The 18,708-nt window shown below is 39.6% G+C and overlaps 1 protein-coding gene and 1 pseudogene across 5 annotated transcripts in view; both read left to right on the forward strand.

Moving 5' to 3' along the window:
- The window catches only part of Spag16 (sperm associated antigen 16), an 871,964-nt gene that overhangs the window by 317,658 nt on the left and 535,598 nt on the right, over positions 1-18,708 (forward strand). The window lies entirely within an intron of this gene.
- LOC110301482 lies at positions 3,600-7,811 on the forward strand (annotated as a pseudogene).

Consider the following 18,708-nt stretch of genomic DNA (forward strand, 5'->3'; position numbering starts at 1 on the left):
TTCAAGGCTTTTCCCCACTTTCTCCTCTATAAGTTTCAGTGTCTCTGGTTTTATGTGAAGTTCCTTGATCCTCTTAGACTTGACCTTAGTACAAGGAGATAGGAATGGATCTATTCGCATTCTTCTACATGAAAACAACCAGTTGTGCCAGCACCATTTGTTGAAAATGCTGTCTTTCTTCCACTGGAAGAAACACAGAGAACTTCAATTACTGTGTTTAGTGTAGCATTTCACATCTTCCAACAGTTATGGTGTTTTTATTTTTTATTTTGCTTCTTTTATGTTTAAGTTATTTTCATATCTCCAATTCTGACTCTTTATTCTAAAATATTTATTCTGTCCCCCCAAACCCTTGCAACATTACCCATATGGTAGTGGTTTAATCATTGACATACACAATGTATTATGTGGCCTATGACAGCTCTGTTCTAAAAAGTGGAAACATTATAATCAGACTACTTACCTCACAAAATAATCTCTCTCTCTCTCTCCCTTTCCCTTACCCCTCCCCCCTCTGTGGTATGGTGTGGAGTGGTGAGGTGTGTCTTCTTTCAATGCTTTCAACATTTCCTCCTATCTTCTCCTTACTTGTACGTGGCTTGCCTAGTCTGGGACTTAATATGAAGAACATCTGGCCTCAAATCTTAAGTACCCTGTTGTCTCTGCCTTTTTTGTGCTGGGATTGAAAGTGTATTGACATACTCCTAGTCTTGCTTAGTTACTGACAAGATGCCCATGTGATTTTTGTAGGTATTTCTTTATATATTAAATATTTATCCTCTTGAATTTTTTTGGAAGATTTATTTTCATTATTCTAATTATGTTTATTTGTGTATTGTATATGTAATGTGAGTGCATGTGCCATGGACCCTGATCTCTGTTCTCCAGGAGCTGGAGGTACAGCAAATTGGAAGCCACCTAATGACCTGGTTGTGACCTGAATTTGGGTCTTCTGAAAGAGCCATGAGTGCTTTTTTTTTTTTTCTTTTTTCTAAATTTATTTTACATATTCACCATTGCTCTCTTCATACACACCAGAAGAGGGCATCAGACCCCATTACAGATGTTCAACATCTATAAGTGCTCTTTACCACTGAACCATCTCTCCATTTGCCATCTTCCCAGATACTTTTAAATGTTGGTCTTTATCTTTGGTTTCCAACACCTGGTTAGTTGTTTGGGAGATTGTATGTCACTACACTTCAAGAGCATTTTCCGTTTGTTCTCCATCTCATACTCACTGTATTATAGCTATGTTTATGCTATAAGTCTACTATTACTACAGTTTCTCAGACATCTTCCCTTTGGTTCTCTAATGCCTGCTCATTTCAGGTTGGGTTGTTTCTATTGACAATTTTCTGATTCTATTCTTTGCAAAAGGGCTAAGTCTACTGACAAGCCTACTGAAGATGATCTTTCTTGTTGTGGTAATTTCAAATTTGCTTCTTTTTTTGTTTCTCTGTTTGTTTTAAAGTGTTTTCATCTCTCTACTTATACTTCTTTATTCCATAATATTCACTTTACCTCCAGAGCCCTTGCTGTATTAAACATAGTAATTGAAGATCTCTATGTGATAATTCCAACATCTGTCATATCTGACTTTGGTTTACATTAGTCTATTGAGTTCTATTTTCCCTTTTTATGTTTTGTTAAAAGTCTGTTATTGAAAAAAAGTAAATTGTCCTTTAGTGTGGGTATATTTTGTTAATACAGATTGAACTTGGCCTGTGTTTAATTCTTGACGTAGCTACAGGTACAAGAGGCTTCAAATTAGCATATATGAGATTTTCACTTTGCATATTACTCTATATAGTGGTTATGTCATATAATTTCTAAACCATGATCTACTCTTACTAAGTAAAAACTTTGATGATATGACAATGAGTCCTCTGTAAAGAAAAGCATTGTTTGATTTTAGATTAATCATCAGTGTTTGGGTTGGGGTTTTGTTCTGCAGATGTGATCGCCCAAGACTAAGACCCGGTGATACAAGTCATTTTTTCTGTAGGGTACCAATTCCATGCCCTGGCTTCAATGCTTACAATTTATTTCCTGTAAACCCCAATTCACTACATATCCTCCAACTTCATATCTTTTTTAAAAAGATGACCAATCAAGTTTAATTTGTCCTATCCATATCCAACTGAATATTGCCCATCAACTGGAGTGTGGTTAACATACCAAGAGCCATGCTCTTAAAGTGAACTGATTCTCCTACCCTAGAAACGATCAATTGTTTATGCTCCTCAGTTGGGGTAGAGGCTCACGATCAGTCCTAATCCATGAATGTTGATTCTTTTGGTCCTACAAAGGCAACCTCAGTGGCTGTGAGCTTATGCGTCCAATTGTCTTATGGTATCCAGAAGACACTGCTTTCTCCCCAGTATTCCCCAACTCTGTCTCTTGTAAACTTCCTTCCTCTTCTTCTCCAGTAGCCATTGAGCCTGGGGGAAGTGGAGCATAAAATAAACATGATATATATGTTTGATATTTATTTTCTTGACTTTGACCAGTGAGAGTTTCAATATTTTTCACTATTCACTGCACAATCACAGATGCAACCAAAAATGTCAGTTGGTTATCCCCATAACATTCATGGCACTATGTCATCCTTGGTAATATTTTGGCATGCTGGTTATTATTAGAGTTCACAGGTTTCCCATCTAGTTAAGACTATTGATGACCCCACTCCAGTACCCTCATAGTACCAGAAGCTTCTATGCTAGTTAGCTCTCACAATAGTGGAATGTGTTAGCTAACGCACAGGAAGCTTCCTGGTCAGTATCAAATTGACTCTCCATGTCTGTTAATAATGCACCTGGGGTCTTCTCCAAAAGGATGTTAGTATCAAATTGTGGTGCATGGCCAAGAGCAATGCCAATAGCATTCATTGTTTTGAGATGTCTCCTGAACAGCTCTGACTTATAACTCAAGGGGATAGCAACATACTTGGTACTGAAGTTTCTTAACATAATAGCATATGTGTTTATGTTCATATAAAATAATTTAATTGGAATTATTATATATATGTAATTAGACACATTCCCGAAAAATGTCTTTTTCTTTTATGAGGAGAACAAGGACTCCCTTGCTGAGAGTGAGGTTTCCTAGGGAAAGAAGTTAGTATTCCACAGAGAATCATTATGAATATAATTTCTAATAAATCATGCCTATAGTTAGGAAGTTCCAGTACAGATACTTCTGACATAGATACCTCTGCAGCTGAGATGCCTTTATATCACTTAACACTTTGCACTCTTTGTTGAGCAGTGGGTGAGAAGGCTGGCCCAACAAAGAAAGCCAATGTGGAAGGTGAGATTGTCATTTATCCTAAATTCTAACATGTTAAATTCAGTTCTAAGATACTGGAAGCCAACTTTTAGAAGTAAGAAATTAATATATTGGTCAAGGCAGACACCGGCTCAGCCGACCAAGTGGAATCTCATCAGGGGTGTCTCTGAAATGTCCAGCTGAGAAGAAGATGTCTAGGTAACACCTGCCTCCCTACTAAAGAGATCATCATTTGGATCTCTGCAATCCAAGGCCAAACACAAGAAACAATTGCTCGGATTGGTTGAATTCAGCTATCGAAAGCAAATATGGAAAGTGAACCAGACCAGGAGCATTTAGAACAGAACCGGTGGGCCAGGACTGTGGAATAAGAGTTGAACAAGTCTTTTAATTTAGAAGCTTCCCTTTCAAAATTCTCTTGCATAGATCTGGATAAGGAGCTGGAGTTCAGAAATGATCTGATCAATGACAAGGAGTTTGATATTCCTCAGGTGGATACCCCTCCAACTCTGGAAAGCATTCTTAATGATACGGATGATGAAGATGAGTCTTTTGTTCTGTAGGACCCTACCTTGTTAAATGTCGACACCATCGACTCTCACTCTTATGATACCTCATGTGTGGCAAGCTCAGACAGCAGTGACAGGGCCAACCTAAAGAGGAAGAAGAAGTTACCAGACTCTTTCTCGCTGCATGGGTCGGTTATGCGACATTCACTTATAAAGGGGATATCTGCACAGATCGTGTCCGCAGCCGACAAAGTAGATGCTGGCTTGCCTACAGCAATTGCCATGTCCAGTCTGATAGCGGTGGGAACATCTCACGGACTGGCATTATATTTGATCAGAATCAAGCACTGTGGCTCTGCCTGGGTAGCACCAATGTTGGAGGGCAGTATGGAGCCATCTCTGTCCTCAGCATCAACAATGACTGCTCAACACTTCTTTATGGCTTTGCTAAAAGACAGATCACCATGTGGGATTTGGCCAGTGGAAAAATTCTCAGACCAATAACAGATGCTCATCCTCCAGGGACTGCAATCTTGCACATCAAGTTCACAGATGATCCAACTCTTGTGATTTGCAACAACAGTGGAGGCTCTGTTTTTGAACTAACATTTAAGAGAGTGATGGGCGTGCGAACGCATGAGTCTCAGTGCCTATTCAGCAGCTCCAAGGGTGAGGTCTGCTGCATCAAGCCCCTGCACTCAAAGACCGAGCTGAAAGACCATCCCATCATGCAGTTCTCACTGCTGGCCATGGCATCCTTAACAAAGATATTGGTCATTGGGTTGAAACCATCCCTGAAAGTGTGGATGACTTTCCCCTATGGACTGATGGATCCTTCCAGTGTTCTGCTGCTGGCCTGGCACTTCGTGGCAGTGAATAACTCTGTGAATCCCATGCTCGCCTTCTGCAGAGGCGATATGGTTCACTTTCTCCTGGTTAAGAGAGATGAGTCGGGTGCAATACATGTCACCAAGCAAAAGCACCTTCACCTGTACTATGATCTGATCAACTTCACTTGGATCAACTCATGCACAGTCGTGCTTTTAGACAGCGTGGAGAAGCTGCACGTGATTGATCGGCAGATGCAGGAGGAACTGGAGACAATGGAGATCTCAGAAGTCCAGCTGGTCTACAACAGCAGCCACTTCAAGTCATTGGCCACAGGAGGAAATGTTAGCCAGGCCCTGGCTTTGGTTGGAGAGAAGGCTTGCTACCAATCCATCAGTAGCTATGAAGGACAGATCTTCTATCTGGGGACCAAGTCTGTGTACATGATGATGCTGAGAAGGTGGAGGGAGAGGATGGACCATCTCCTGAAACAGGATTGCCTTACGGAAGCCTTGGCAAGAGGAAGGCTGTTGTTGCTGATCGGATAGTAGAGATCCTGTTCCATTATGCAGATCGGGCTCTGAAAAAGTGCCCAGACCAGGGAAAAATCCAAGTGATGGAGCAACACTTTCAGGATAAGGTGCCAGTCATAGTGGACTACTGCCTTCTGCTCCAGCGAAAGGATCTTCTATTTAGTCAAATGTTTACGACAAATTAAGCAAAAATTCCGTCGCAAAAGGTGTGTTTTTGGAGTGCCTTGAGCCATATATCTTAAGTGATAAACTGGTGGGGATTACTCTCCAGGTCATGAAGGACTTAATTGTTCATTTCCAAGATAAAAAACTGCTGGAGAATATGGAAGCCCTCATTGTCCACATGGACATCACCAGCCTTGACATTCAGCAGGTGGTTCTCATGTGTTGGGAGAATTGTCTGTATGATGCCATGGTCTATGTCTTCATCTGAGGCATGAATGAGTTTATCAGTCCGATGGAGAAGCTTTTCAAAGTCATCACCCCACCTCTGAATGCAGGGAAGACTCTTACAGATGAGCAATTTGTTATGGGCAACAAGCTTCTGGTGTACATCAGCTGTTGCCTGGCAGGTCGTGCCTACCCTCTTGGTGACATTCCTGAAGATCTTGTTCCCTAGGTTACAAACCAGGTTTTTGAGTTTCTGATCCGCCTGCATTCTGTAGAAGCATCCTCTGAGGAAGAAGTCTATCCTTATGTTCGGACTTTGCTACATTTTGACACAAGCGAATTTCTGAATGTGTTGGCACTGACCTTTGAAGACTTTAAAAATGATAAGCAAGCTCTGGAATACCAGCAGCGCACTGAACTGTGGATATTTTATTGAAGGTTATGGTGGAGAATTCGAATTTTACCCTGTCACAAGTGGGGTATCTCTTTACATTCCTCGCTCGTCAGCTCGCAAAGCCTGACAATACCTTGTTTGTGAACAGGACCCTCTTTGATCAAGTCCTCGAGTTCCTCTGTAGCCTTGACGATGACTCCCGCCACTCTGAAAGACAGAAGGTCCTTTTAGAATTGCTGCAGACCGGAGGCATAGTTTGAAGAGAATCGGCTCATCCGCATGGCAGAAAAGGCAGAATTCTATCAAATCTGTGAATTTATGTATGAGTGAGAACACCAGTATGACAAGATCATTGACTGCTACCTGCACGACCCGTTGAGAGAGGAAGTCTTTAATTATATCCACAACATCTTATCTATTCCTGGTCACAGTGCTGAGGAGAAGCAGACTGTGTGGCAGAAAGCAATGAATCATATGGAGGAACTTGTGTCCCTGAAGCCCTGCAAAGCCGCAGAGCTGGTTGCTACTCACTTTTCTGAGCAGATCGAAGTGGTCATTGGACAGCTTCAGAACCAGCTTTTGCTTTTCAAATTTTTGAGGAGTCTTCTTGATCCAAGGGAAGGTGTTCATGTCAATCAGGAGTTGCTGCAGATCCCGCCTCACATTACAGAGCAATTTATTGAGCTGCTGTGCCAGTTTAGTCCTGACCCAGTCATACAGACACTGCAGGTCCTTGAGTGCTACCGTCTGGAGGAAACAATTCAGATTACACAAAAGTATCAGCTCCATGAAGTCACTTCGTATCTGCTGGAGAAGAAAGGGGATGCACACGGTGCCTTCCTGCTGCTGCTGTGGAGACTGTAGAGCAGGTTGCAAGAGATGACACAGCAGGGCAAAAATAACAAGGAGGGCATCCTGCTGAAAGGTGTTGAAGATACCATGGTAGAGACAATTGCTCTTTGCCAGAAAAATTCACAGAATTTGAATTAGCAGCAACGAGAGGCTCTGTGGTTTCCACTGTTGGAGGCAATGATGACACCACAGAAGCTGTCCAGCTCAGCTGCTCCTCCTCATCTGCACTGTGAAGCTCTGAAGTCTTTGACCATGCAAGTCCTAAACAGCATGGCAGCATTCATTGCCCTCCGGTCCATCCTACAGAGAATCTTGCAGGACCCAATTTATGGAAAAGGAAAGCTTGGAGAAATCCAGGTCCTTATTCTGGGTTTGCTGGACACCTTCAACTATGAGCAAACCATGCTAGAAACAACAGCCAGCCTCCTGAACCAAGATCTCCATTGGTCACTGTGTAACCTGAGAGCATCAGTATCCAGAGGACTCAATCCCAAACAGGATTCTATATGTTTACAGCAGTACAAAAGACGCCAAGAAATGGCTGATGAAATTATTGTCTTTAGCTGTGGCCATTTGTATCATTCATTCTGTCTCCAAAGTAAGGAATGCACCCTAGAGGTTGAGGGTCAGACGAGATGGGCATGTTACAAATACAGCTCAAGTAATAAAGCAGGCAAACTCAGTGAAAATCCTTCTGAAAACAAGAAAGGACGGATAACCTCGTCTCAGGTAAAAATGTCTCCCTCATACCATCAGTCCAAAGGGGATCCTCCCGCCAGGATGGCAAACTCAGAACCTGTTCTGGACCCACAGCAAATGCAAGCCTTTGATCAGCTCTGCGGGCTCTACAGAGGAAGTTCTAGGCTGGCTCTCTTTATGGAGCTCTCCCAGAACCGAGGTGGCAACAGCTGCAGGTCGTTTGCTGGCCCCCAGAGCGGGCCTGCTTTCAACAGCGTCTTCCAGAAGGAGAACTTCCAGCTGCAGCTCGCACCTCCACCTGTGGCTGAAGACTGAGGCCTCCCTGGAAGCCCAAGCTTCAGGAGGCAGGAAGGACCCACCGCGCAGGCTCAGCCTCTGCCTCCCACACTCCTGCACAGAGGCCCAAGGCAGCCCTGGAGCTGCCCTACCACCCACCCCTCTCAGTGCAGTCTCCCTGTTACAGGTCAGACCGCAGACTGACCGGTTTCATTTCGCTCAGAATATTACCTAGTTCTACCCAGCCCTTTAGGAAATGGTGTTTACCCAGCCACATTCGCTGTAGCAAGGGGCTTGGGGAGCCCATCTACTGTGAAGAGCAAATGTCGGCCTGGGAAGAGCAGCAGTCCGGGAAGCAGGCATGTCTGCTGGTGTTTATGTTAAAACCCAGGGAAATGGGAGCCCAACCTTTGAAACAATAAATGTCTTGGTGTTTGAGTACTGCAGGCCAAAAATTTTTTTAAAAATTAAAAAAAAGAAATTAATATATTTATGCATTGAGGAACATGAATATTTCTTTGTATTGAGGCACTCCTTTATAAAGATGCACTGAACAATACATTTAGTCTTTTAAAACTAAAACTAGTATTATTTTATGAAACGTATCACTAAAAGAAGCATGCTGCTTAAAAAGTGAAAATCCTATAGTTGATTTCATGAGGTCAAATTATCAGAATTGGAAGGAACATGAAAGGGTACTATGAAATTTAAACAATTGGGATGACTTTAGTTGCATAGAGGCATGTCTGAAAACACATGAATACGTTTCTGATAATTTCCATATTGTGATTTCACTTTTTTTAAGAACAATCACACACAAAAACAACCTGGTTAATAGAAGGCTGACTGACATAAAAACCCACAAATACTGGCAGTCAGCTCACATTTCTCCAAATCAAATTACAAAAAGAGCATTCCTAAGTTCCAGTTTTCTCTACTTCCACCAATGACGATTTCTGTTACCATGTTCTCTACCAAATTTGAGCTACCATGTTCTCTACCAAATTTGAGCTCAGATAGCCCTTAGCAGATTGCACTGGGAGATCTTCTATTAAAAGCTATGGCCTCAGTCCAGATAAGATGATGGATGGTTGCACATGGACAGCCTATGTGGACCAGTATGGAAAGAAGGGTAGACATCCCCTGTGGTCAGTAATCAGTGGTGTATTATGACCATATGGGACTGAGAAGGAGGACAGGGTGTGTGATGTTTCTGTTTTCACGTTCTTAAAAGTTAAGGAAAGTATTTATTTATGGTTCAGTAGTTATTAGTCATGGAACCTGCTCCATTGTACTGTGACTGTTAACAGACAGTAATCCCTCACTATTCACAGGTGATGGGGGAGCTGGCTATAAGGACTTTCTTCGACAACACAATCTGTCCCTTACATGAAATGATACAATATTTGCATATAACCTAAGCATATTTTCCTACATGCTTTAGAACCACTCTACATTTTATAATAGCTTGTGCAGTGTCACTATCATAAAATTTATAGAAAATAATGAGGAAACTCTATGTTCAGCAGTGACACATTTGTTTTCAAATATTTCAGTGTGATTGGTTGAATCTTCATATGCAGAAGTCAGAAGAGAGATGGATGATTGTGATGTTCAAGATGTAGTGTTTAATATCATCTCTAGTAATTTGGTTTGTGATGTTTTAAGTGTGAATGAAGTATGTAAACTACTTACTTTTACCTTTAATATACTTTAAACTAAATTTAACTAGATTTCAACTAAACTACTTTTAATATTATTATGCAAAGACTGAACATTTGAGATTTATAGTAACTAAATAGGTTTTTATTGCTACTAGCATAGAATTTGAATTTAAGTGATTTAAAATTTAGAACCTGTTTTATTTCCTTACTTTATGGTTTTACTCGATTCCATAATTTAATTAATAATTTGACTTTTCTAAAGCACTCCCATTCTTGTATTTTCAAATATGGCTCAAGAGTCCCTTAGTATAATGCTATAAGTAATGGGGCTATTTTATTAAATACTTTTGAATCTTCTTAGTTCAGAAAATAGTTATAATATGAATTCTTATTTTTAATTGTCTTAAGTCCATTCTTTACTAAGATGAAATTCAAAAGAGTAGATTTCAGAGGAATAACAAATACAAATTGTCAGTTTTTAAAAAGAGCTCTGTTTCTTAAAGGTTGCATAAATCAACCCAACCAAAGTAGACACATCTTCAAACTGTGTTTGCCATTTTGACATGCTCAGCATTTTGAGGCCAATTAAGGTAGCCTAAATCTTATCAGTCTGAAAATAAATCAGCATCCTCCAAGGTGATATCTGCTTATATACTTAATGTTATTCTTTGCTTTTCTCTAGAGATCTTGTGAATTTTTAACGATATTTTATAATGATACATTTCAGAAAAGAATCATGCAGTAAAACATGAAGAGACCAGGGGATGTAGTTCAGTTGGAAGAATGATTAACTGACATGCCAGAGGCTCTAGATGCTTATTTCAGGCACCAAATGTACTGGTCAAGATTATATATACATCTAATTGCAGCACTTAGGAGGTGGAGACGGGAGAATCAGAAGGTCATTTATGGTTGCATAGTGGCATCAAGGCCAGCCTGGACTTCATGAGATAAGACCCTTTCTCTTAGTAAGAGAAGAGATGTGGGAATGACAAGAAGGATGATAATAATGATGATGATGATGAGGAGGAGGAGGAGAAGGAAGAATTTGTGCTTTCACATTGTGCATGTCTGCTTTTCTACTTCTCTCTCTCTCTATGTATATGTATATATATATATATGTGTGTGTGTGTGTGTGTGTGTGTGAGTGTTCTCTATATGCCGCTGCAGCACACCCACCACTTTATGTGCTTTACTGTTGGCTAGTTGCTGCATACTGGACTCAGTTGGCCCCTCAACTCGCGGGACAATCAGGGTCCTGGTACCCAGGTGGGCAAGGAGTTGGCAGGATGACAAACAGACATTAACACCAGGGAGTATTGATCTGAATGTAATTTCTCAAAGCAAGCATCAGACTTATAATACAGAAGAAAATAAGGAAGTTGGATGACATATCAGCCAAGGTACATTAAGGTTTTCCAATGCTTAATGACTCTTTACACAAAACAGAAGAATGCATACATAAAGACTGGCAGGAACTAGGCGATGAAACAACTGAGACAAAGTCAGCTCTATCTAAGATCAGCTATATTCTTAGAAGCCAGGTGTGAGGTTGTTATACTACCAGGGCAAGGGCTTTCATGCCCAAGCCATAGTTCTAATTCTGATTTATTGTTTAGCCCACCACCAGCCAGCTCTTAGTAAATACCTAAGTATGTTATTCCTCTGGGCTAGTGAAAGCATGTGCTAGGGAATTCTGCTCTAGCTAACCTTCTCATGAATAATGCAATACTCTAGTTCCTCCTTAAACCACAGCTTGATCTTCTTCCTTAACCATTGTAAATTTCTGTATATGAGAGTGACTCAGCTGTTATTCTAAGTGATTTTGTGGGGGACTTTCTTCTATTAAGTAATGTAGTCTGCCATATATAACTATAATAAGAATTCTAAACTTACTTTGCTAAGCTTGCCCTGAAATTTCTAACTCTATGTAGTAGATAGTAACGCCTGTTTTCTTTCACTACCTCTCTTTCAATACTGGAGGCAATTTGCCTGAATAGGTAACATTCTTATTAAATTCCAATCCCAGGGTCAGCTCAAGGACTGCCTAGGACATTGGTGAAGACCAGGAAGCAAAGTTCAACCTAATTTAGGTATATGTCAAATCACTCCTTGGTGGCAACTATAATAAAACAGCACTGAAAAAAGCACACAGATCCATTCACCAACTAACTCAAAGACAAGTTTGGAGCATTTGTGCTAAGGGATGCCAAAGCTCCAGGAGACTAAGTTTCCTTGAAACTTTTTGCCTCAGGATTGTGACCAAGCTTTTGGACTTGCCACGCAGATTTAACTGGAGTGGCAGCTAGTGGCTAGTCTTTATATAGCATATATAAAATGACCATTTTACAGGTATGAGGACATTCTCCTATGCTAGTATACATTTATCTACATGTAACCTATCCCAACTTTCACTCCTGCCATCCCATGTTCTCATGTATGTTCTTTCTTCTTAGCACTAGTAAACAGACCATGAAGCTATTTTTCAGTTATATAAGCATTGTATTTTAGCTTGCTGCTATTTTTTTCAGTTTCCACCTATTCATTTTTTTTAAATTCTGTATCTCCCTTTAGCCTTAATTTCTATTTCTTCTTTGAGTTTCTTAAGTATCCTTTTCACCTGCTCTTTTTATAAACACTACTTTAACTTCAGTAATCAAATGTTTCCTTTTATGCAAGATCTGGATTGCACTATTCATAATTTCATTCCTGCAAAATGATGTATTTCAATTTTTTATGTCCATTATGGTTAAGTATAATATGAGGGATTGTGCTATAGCTTCATTGATCCAGAAGATCAATATAATATGTAAAGATGAAAGCTAATAAAATTGTAAAAACTATCCTCACATTCTTTAAAACACAAATTATTTGAAAATGTAGCATTTAGTTAGTGGTTAAACTAATATTTTTAAAAAGTTAAAATTACCATCATTTGACATATATGTATATGCTTTTGGGCCAGACATCATTGCCTATTTTATTCTCTGGGGCCCAACTTGCTTCTGACACCACAGGTCTCTGAGTGGCAGGACTCACAGAGCTTGAGCCTCTGCTCATTTAAGCAGTGTGATTGTTCCTGCTGCAGAGGCAGTCTATTTGTTTTCATAGTGAGAAGCTCTGTTTTTATTCTAGATGGGGCCTTTGGTCATCTGATCTCTGTTGAAATAATTAGTCTTCATAACAGTTTATAACCATTTCAAATAATTATTAAGAAATTCTGGTTAAGGAGTTTTGATGGCTTTACTTGTGGGCTTCTTAGGAAAATCTGACTTGGTTCATCTGACCCGATTTACTTACGCTCTACGAAGTCAGTTTCATAACGACTAATTTGAAAATGTAGATTTATTTACTTTTATATGATTAATTCAGAGTGACAGCGTGTCTTTTACCTAATAATATTTGTTTACAAAGTATGTATTGGTGGAGTAAATTAGTTTGTACAAGCATATTATTTTGTGCTTAGATTATCTGTTCCCTAAGTACAATAAAATTTGGTTTTATATACAGAAGTATGTTTTTAAGAAGTCCTCATAAATAAACCTCCTCATAATTCACCCACAAGAATTCTCTAGGTATGTGCTATGCAAAGGAGTACACACTGCCATTGCATCCATGGAAATTTTGTCTGGACACCATATCTGTGTATGCCTTAACTTAATGTACCCAAACTCTTTTTTCTGTGTTTGAGGTAGGGTATCTCTCTGTAGTCCTGGCCATCTTGGAACTCACTATGTATAACAGGCTGGCCTTAAACTCAGAGATCTGCCTGACTCTGCCTCTCTAGTACTGAGATTAAAGATTAGAGCCACCACCTGACTCCCATATTTTCCTTAAAAGACTGAAGTATGTGGAACCTACATTGGAATAGTTGAATTATAGTATACTTTAGGGAATCTCATCTAAGATAATAATACCACAAATTGTTTTAGACAACCAAGATTTATTTACTCTTAAAATAATTATGACTTCATGAATGACTTTCCTCTGAGGCGAAAACCAGCTTTCTGTTTATCTAAAAATGAACATTAAACTCAACCTCCCATTATTTCAAACAATTTCTCCTGAATTAGGTATAAGATTGAGAAATTTTTCTTTGTAGTTCCTTTGATAATTAAACCTTTGAAGAAATCGCTAGATGTAGTTGTGTGAGGTTTCTGTAACAAAGAAAGTATGAGTATGGACTGACTTCCCACAACGTGTGAAAAAGCTGAAGAAATATGCCCAGGAAGAGGAATGTGAACCAGGGCCAAGCTTCTTTCCAGTGTGTCTGAAGGCTTCTGAGAAGACTGTGCTGGCAGCATTCCAGGCCTAAGAACAGTGGCTGAAGTGACCAGATGAAAAGGAAGACTCATAGAGGGGGGGCCCATCTTAGTGCTGGTTAAAGCACCAGGTTTTCCTAGACAAGAAGTATATGCGCTTAAAGGTCAAGTTCCCAGGATAGCTAACTCCTCCCACTCAAAAGCTGTCTGAGAAAACAAAACAAAACAAACAAGAAAGTCCCAACAAAACAAAACAAAACAAAACAAAACAAAACAAAACACTAACCAAACCAACCAAACAATAATAGGTCAAACCAAAAGAGCAATTGTTGGCTAAAAAGCCACAAATGTGGGTAAGACTGGAAAGGTGCAAGGCTAATCTGTGGACTGAAAATAGGAGCTACCATTTGGAATCTTTACACTATATTGGGTTTATTGTCCCCATCAGAGGTTCCTGAGACCATAGAGAACATCTGGGTTGGACATGAAGAACTGAAATCCAGTACAAAGTAGGTATTTCTTCCATCTTTGAAAAAGTTTCCTAAAAGCATAGCATAATAATACCAAATTTCCAAGTTTAAGACTATACTGAGAATAAAGTACCTCCAACATTGCCCCAGAGATTGAGTGTGCTTTCTTGTCTTTAGTGGCAGGAATACATTTAACTATATTTGTTCAAGTATAGCTCTAAAGGTACGGATCGCACCTGTAGAATATTTAGAAAAATAGGCTGTTAATGTAAAACATTATATGGAGATTATAAATTAAAGGTTAAATATAGATACATTCATTGAATACCAAATCAAATAAGGTAGAGATTATAACGTTGGTTTCAGATTTTTAAATTGAAAGAAAAATAAAATTCTTGAGTAACAAGTTTGTCATGTGTGCCGTCCTGGCTACTTAGGCATGTTCCAAGTTCTGCTTTGTAGGTTCAGAGACTGTGGTAGTAATTACATCAGTTTACCAGTTATGCTTATATTATTAATCCAAACTTTCTGGTTTTGAAATTATTCTTTTTAGTGTTTCTTTTCCTTTAACATTTCACTCATTTGATGTCTGCAGTTATAAAGAGATTGGTGGGTGCAAGTTATACCTCTCTTGGTCCTTGTGACTAATCTCCTTTACAATTAGGCTTTAAACTGCTCCTGTGGAAGCAGCTTGTACTTGGGCTTTTAAATCACCATTGTTAATTTCTTAATTAGAACATTAAATCCATCTGTAGTTCATGCTCCTGATGTTCTGATGGAAATCCGCACCTGGCTTTGAACTTGTCCTTGGTGTTCAGTCTTTTTGTGACTCTCCATCGCCGGCTTCCTTTTTCTATAAAAACATTTTCAGTAAAATTTTTTCTTCAAAGTTCAGAACTCATAAATTATTGATTACGGCATTAGCAATTTAGTGTGGGTTTCTAAAATTAAGTACAATTATTCTCTCAAATGTAGTAAGATTTTGGAATGTTTGAGTCCTATTCGCTCTTGAAAGACATGACTTTGTTTCACCCCTTTATGAGTGTGAACACAGAGGGGGCTCTATCTACTGTTTCTCCCACCTCAGAATTATACAGTTATCGGTCACAGTCACTGACTGCCTCATAGGGACTTATGGATGCCACTTTTAAACATTACACACACACACACACACACACACACACACACACTCACACACACACGAGGCACACTCTTGCTGCAACATACGTGGAGAAGATCAGAGGATACCTCATTGCGGAAGTTGGTTCTCCCAGCATGTAGGTTGTAGGGATGGCCATCCATCGAGTATAAGGGCTTATTGAATAGAACATTGTTCCATTTTCGGTCATTAGGTTTCCCTATATATCCTGAAATTACTGACATCTGGAGAAACAACTCATTTACATTTTAAAGTAATTTTCTAAGGCATGTCCATGTGGGGCTTGTTTGTCTGAATTTCTCTTAGTTAAAGAACTTGGTGGCAAGATCTAAGATAGGGTCAAATGAGTGTTACACTTCTCAATGAGAATATACTAGTAGATCACTATTATTTTTATTTTTTACTCTATATCACACGTTATCTCTTGAACCATTCTCTTCTTGGTTAACTTCACCTCCTTTTGTCTCCCTTGAGGCAGAGCTACATATATAGGTGTGTCTTATTCCTCAGCAGGAATTTCTTACCCTCAGGCACATTTTGATTGAGGCAGCCTGATTTTCAGCTCACCAACCCTGTTTCAGCCTCTTGGGTTGCATCCCAAGGCCAGATGTTATTTTATGTCGGGTGCATTTGTGCTGAGCCAAGTAGAATATTACATCCTAGAAACATTAACTACAGTTAGTGATAGAGACCAAAACAATAATTAAGTTTGCCGTGTCGTGTACTGCCAGGAAAAGAGGTTCAGCAAGCCTCGGTTAGTGTACAAAGCAGGGCAAGTACTATAGCGAATCTCTGTAAAGGGTAACACTTCCGCAGCTTCTGAAGCGCATGTGTCCCTAACAAGATTAGTAATGCCAGCTGTCTGCATTCACAGAAACAATTTAACTTCAATATTACACGAAACACTGAGTAAAATGACAATAACAGTTAAATTAAATTGAAATATGCATCACAATTGCCAATGAAAAAAATGAAGCCTTGCCTTCAAGATAGCACAATAGCTGCTGCAAAGGAAGACTGGAATCTTTGACTTTGTGTTGCGGAGAGTTTGTTGTTGTTGTTGTTGTTTTGTTTTTGTTTGTTTGTTTGTTTGTTTTAGAAAAAGAATGTAGAAATTTTTTGCCATAACTTTAACTTGTCTTAGAGTCTATGCATACTGTGTCCTGTCTAAAGGCATGTCCTTTCATTGGTAAATCAGAAAAGGTTGAAAGATCATATTCTCTTATATTCGTGGTAACTACAGTCCAACAGCTGATACTCTCATCCCTCTATCAAACTCTTCTATTACCTTGAATGTTGGGGTATGAAATAGTAACATTTCCAAGAACCACTTGAAGCTTGAGTCCTGTCTCATTTGGATTTCTCCAGTTAGATACTCTAAGTGAACCTCAGGCTGGGAAGGATGTTCCCATGTCCTGCCACCAAATATCTCCAGGATTCCTTACCCGGACACAATGGCTCCTGTGTTCAGGGCTGTGTCCCTAACCTAGGAGCTGCCAGGGTCATCCAGTCTGTGCTCCCTGTGGTGGTTCTATGAAATACTTATCTGAGTATATTTCCAGCCTTCACGACTCCGAGACATCATATTTCATAATGCATCTCTTCTTGTGAATACTATAAAATAGACACCACTCCTTCTGAGATAACATATTACTAACATTTAAATAGACATTGGTTATTTAAACAATTAGTAATAAAAGTCAAAGAGCATGTGGATGGCACAATCATATTCAATATATATTTTCTTAGCATAACTGATTTGAAATGTGGTCAGATCGGATCATCTAGCTAAAACTCCCTCCTGCCCTGTGATTGCTTGTTATACTTTCTTTGTTTCATAACACAGGAGCTCAAAGCTCCACACCCTCCTAGTGTTGTTGGCCACGACCTAAACCTGATGGCAATACTGGAGTGATATAAACCCATTCCCTTTTGTAGCAGCACTTTCTTTAGATTTTAGGTTAATCCTAGAGATGCCATCTGTGAACTTTAATAGGTGCTATATTTCTGCCAGTCTTCTGTCTCGCTCCCTACTGTTGCGCTTAGTGGACTTCCATAATCTCCTACCACAGTAGCCACAACTGGTCTGGAAAAAAGAGAAGTAATTTATGTATGTTTCATTCATTTTAGTTTCACTCATTTCAGTTTTCCAATTGTGTCTGACCTGCAACCTATACCTGAGTTTAGCTTCTTTCCACTCCAGAATCTCTCAGGAATCTCTGTCTTTGCTCAAATGAGCTGCATACAAGTCAGATCAGATCAGCAATGGCATCTGCCAGGACACACAGCCTCCCTTGTGAGAGTGAGGCCTGATGACAAGTTGGACACTTCGGTGTTGAGACATCTTCCATGATAAACAGGTATCCCGTAGCATGTACATTGTAAGTAGCCACGAACCTAATCCCTTGACTTCTAGGGCAGGACCAGGCTAACTTATAGCCACTCATAAGTGAGAGATACTAATACCAAGTTATAAATAAAACATTAAACATTAAAATCAACATGTACTGGTATAGATAACCAGTAAAATATAAACATTCCTAGAAGTGAAAGGAACAATTCTTGTCCCCCCAACTCCTGTTCCCAAGCACAACAGCTGGAGCCAGTCACTGTAACTATTTCTGCTTTCTTGTTTAGTGGCTGCTTCTTATCACTGCCCATGAGTGTCCAACAGTATCAACTGGCTCACACTGTGTTGATTTTCTGCTGAGTCGCACTAAGAGTTGAATCTCTTACTCTCCTCAGGTCTTCTTCCCAGAAACATTCAATACAGTTATACCAGTTTTTTCCTTTATTTCTTACCTTTTAACTTTGCATACAACACTTAAAGGTTTTATCACTGCTTCAGAAAGTGCAGGAAGAGTACTTTGAGCTCCCACTCTGTGAGAGCAAGTTACCAACCCCCCCCCCCAACACACACACACTTCCCACTTCCCTTTCTTCTTCCAGTCTCTTTTGCCTGCAGTTATAGTGCAATAACTATGGTAAACAGGACACTGTCTTTCTCTTGAGAAATGTCACTGACCTAGAAAGAAGCTTAAGCTGCTTTCAAATATGTTAAGATTTGATCACGAAAACTCATTTTGAAGATTGATTCTGATTGTATTATTTTTCCTCATGATTGCACAGTTGTGTGACCTTCTAACCAAAAGTTCCACGTGAGTATATTCTCATACTGGAATTCCTCTGTGGCACTATTTTCTTAAACCTGTGCTTTTATTTATACTTGGTGGATCACCAGGAGTTACACAGAACACTAAAACATAACTAAGAACACCATTCAATGTATTGATTGAAGGTTTTAGAAATCACAAAACATTATTAGAAAGGTTAATGTAGCCCTCATATAAGATCACACCAAGAGAACAATTCGCAGACAGT

Source organism: Mus caroli, chromosome 1, assembly GCF_900094665.2.
Source record: "Mus caroli chromosome 1, CAROLI_EIJ_v1.1, whole genome shotgun sequence".
In the NCBI taxonomy this organism is placed as follows: Eukaryota; Metazoa; Chordata; class Mammalia; order Rodentia; family Muridae; genus Mus; species Mus caroli.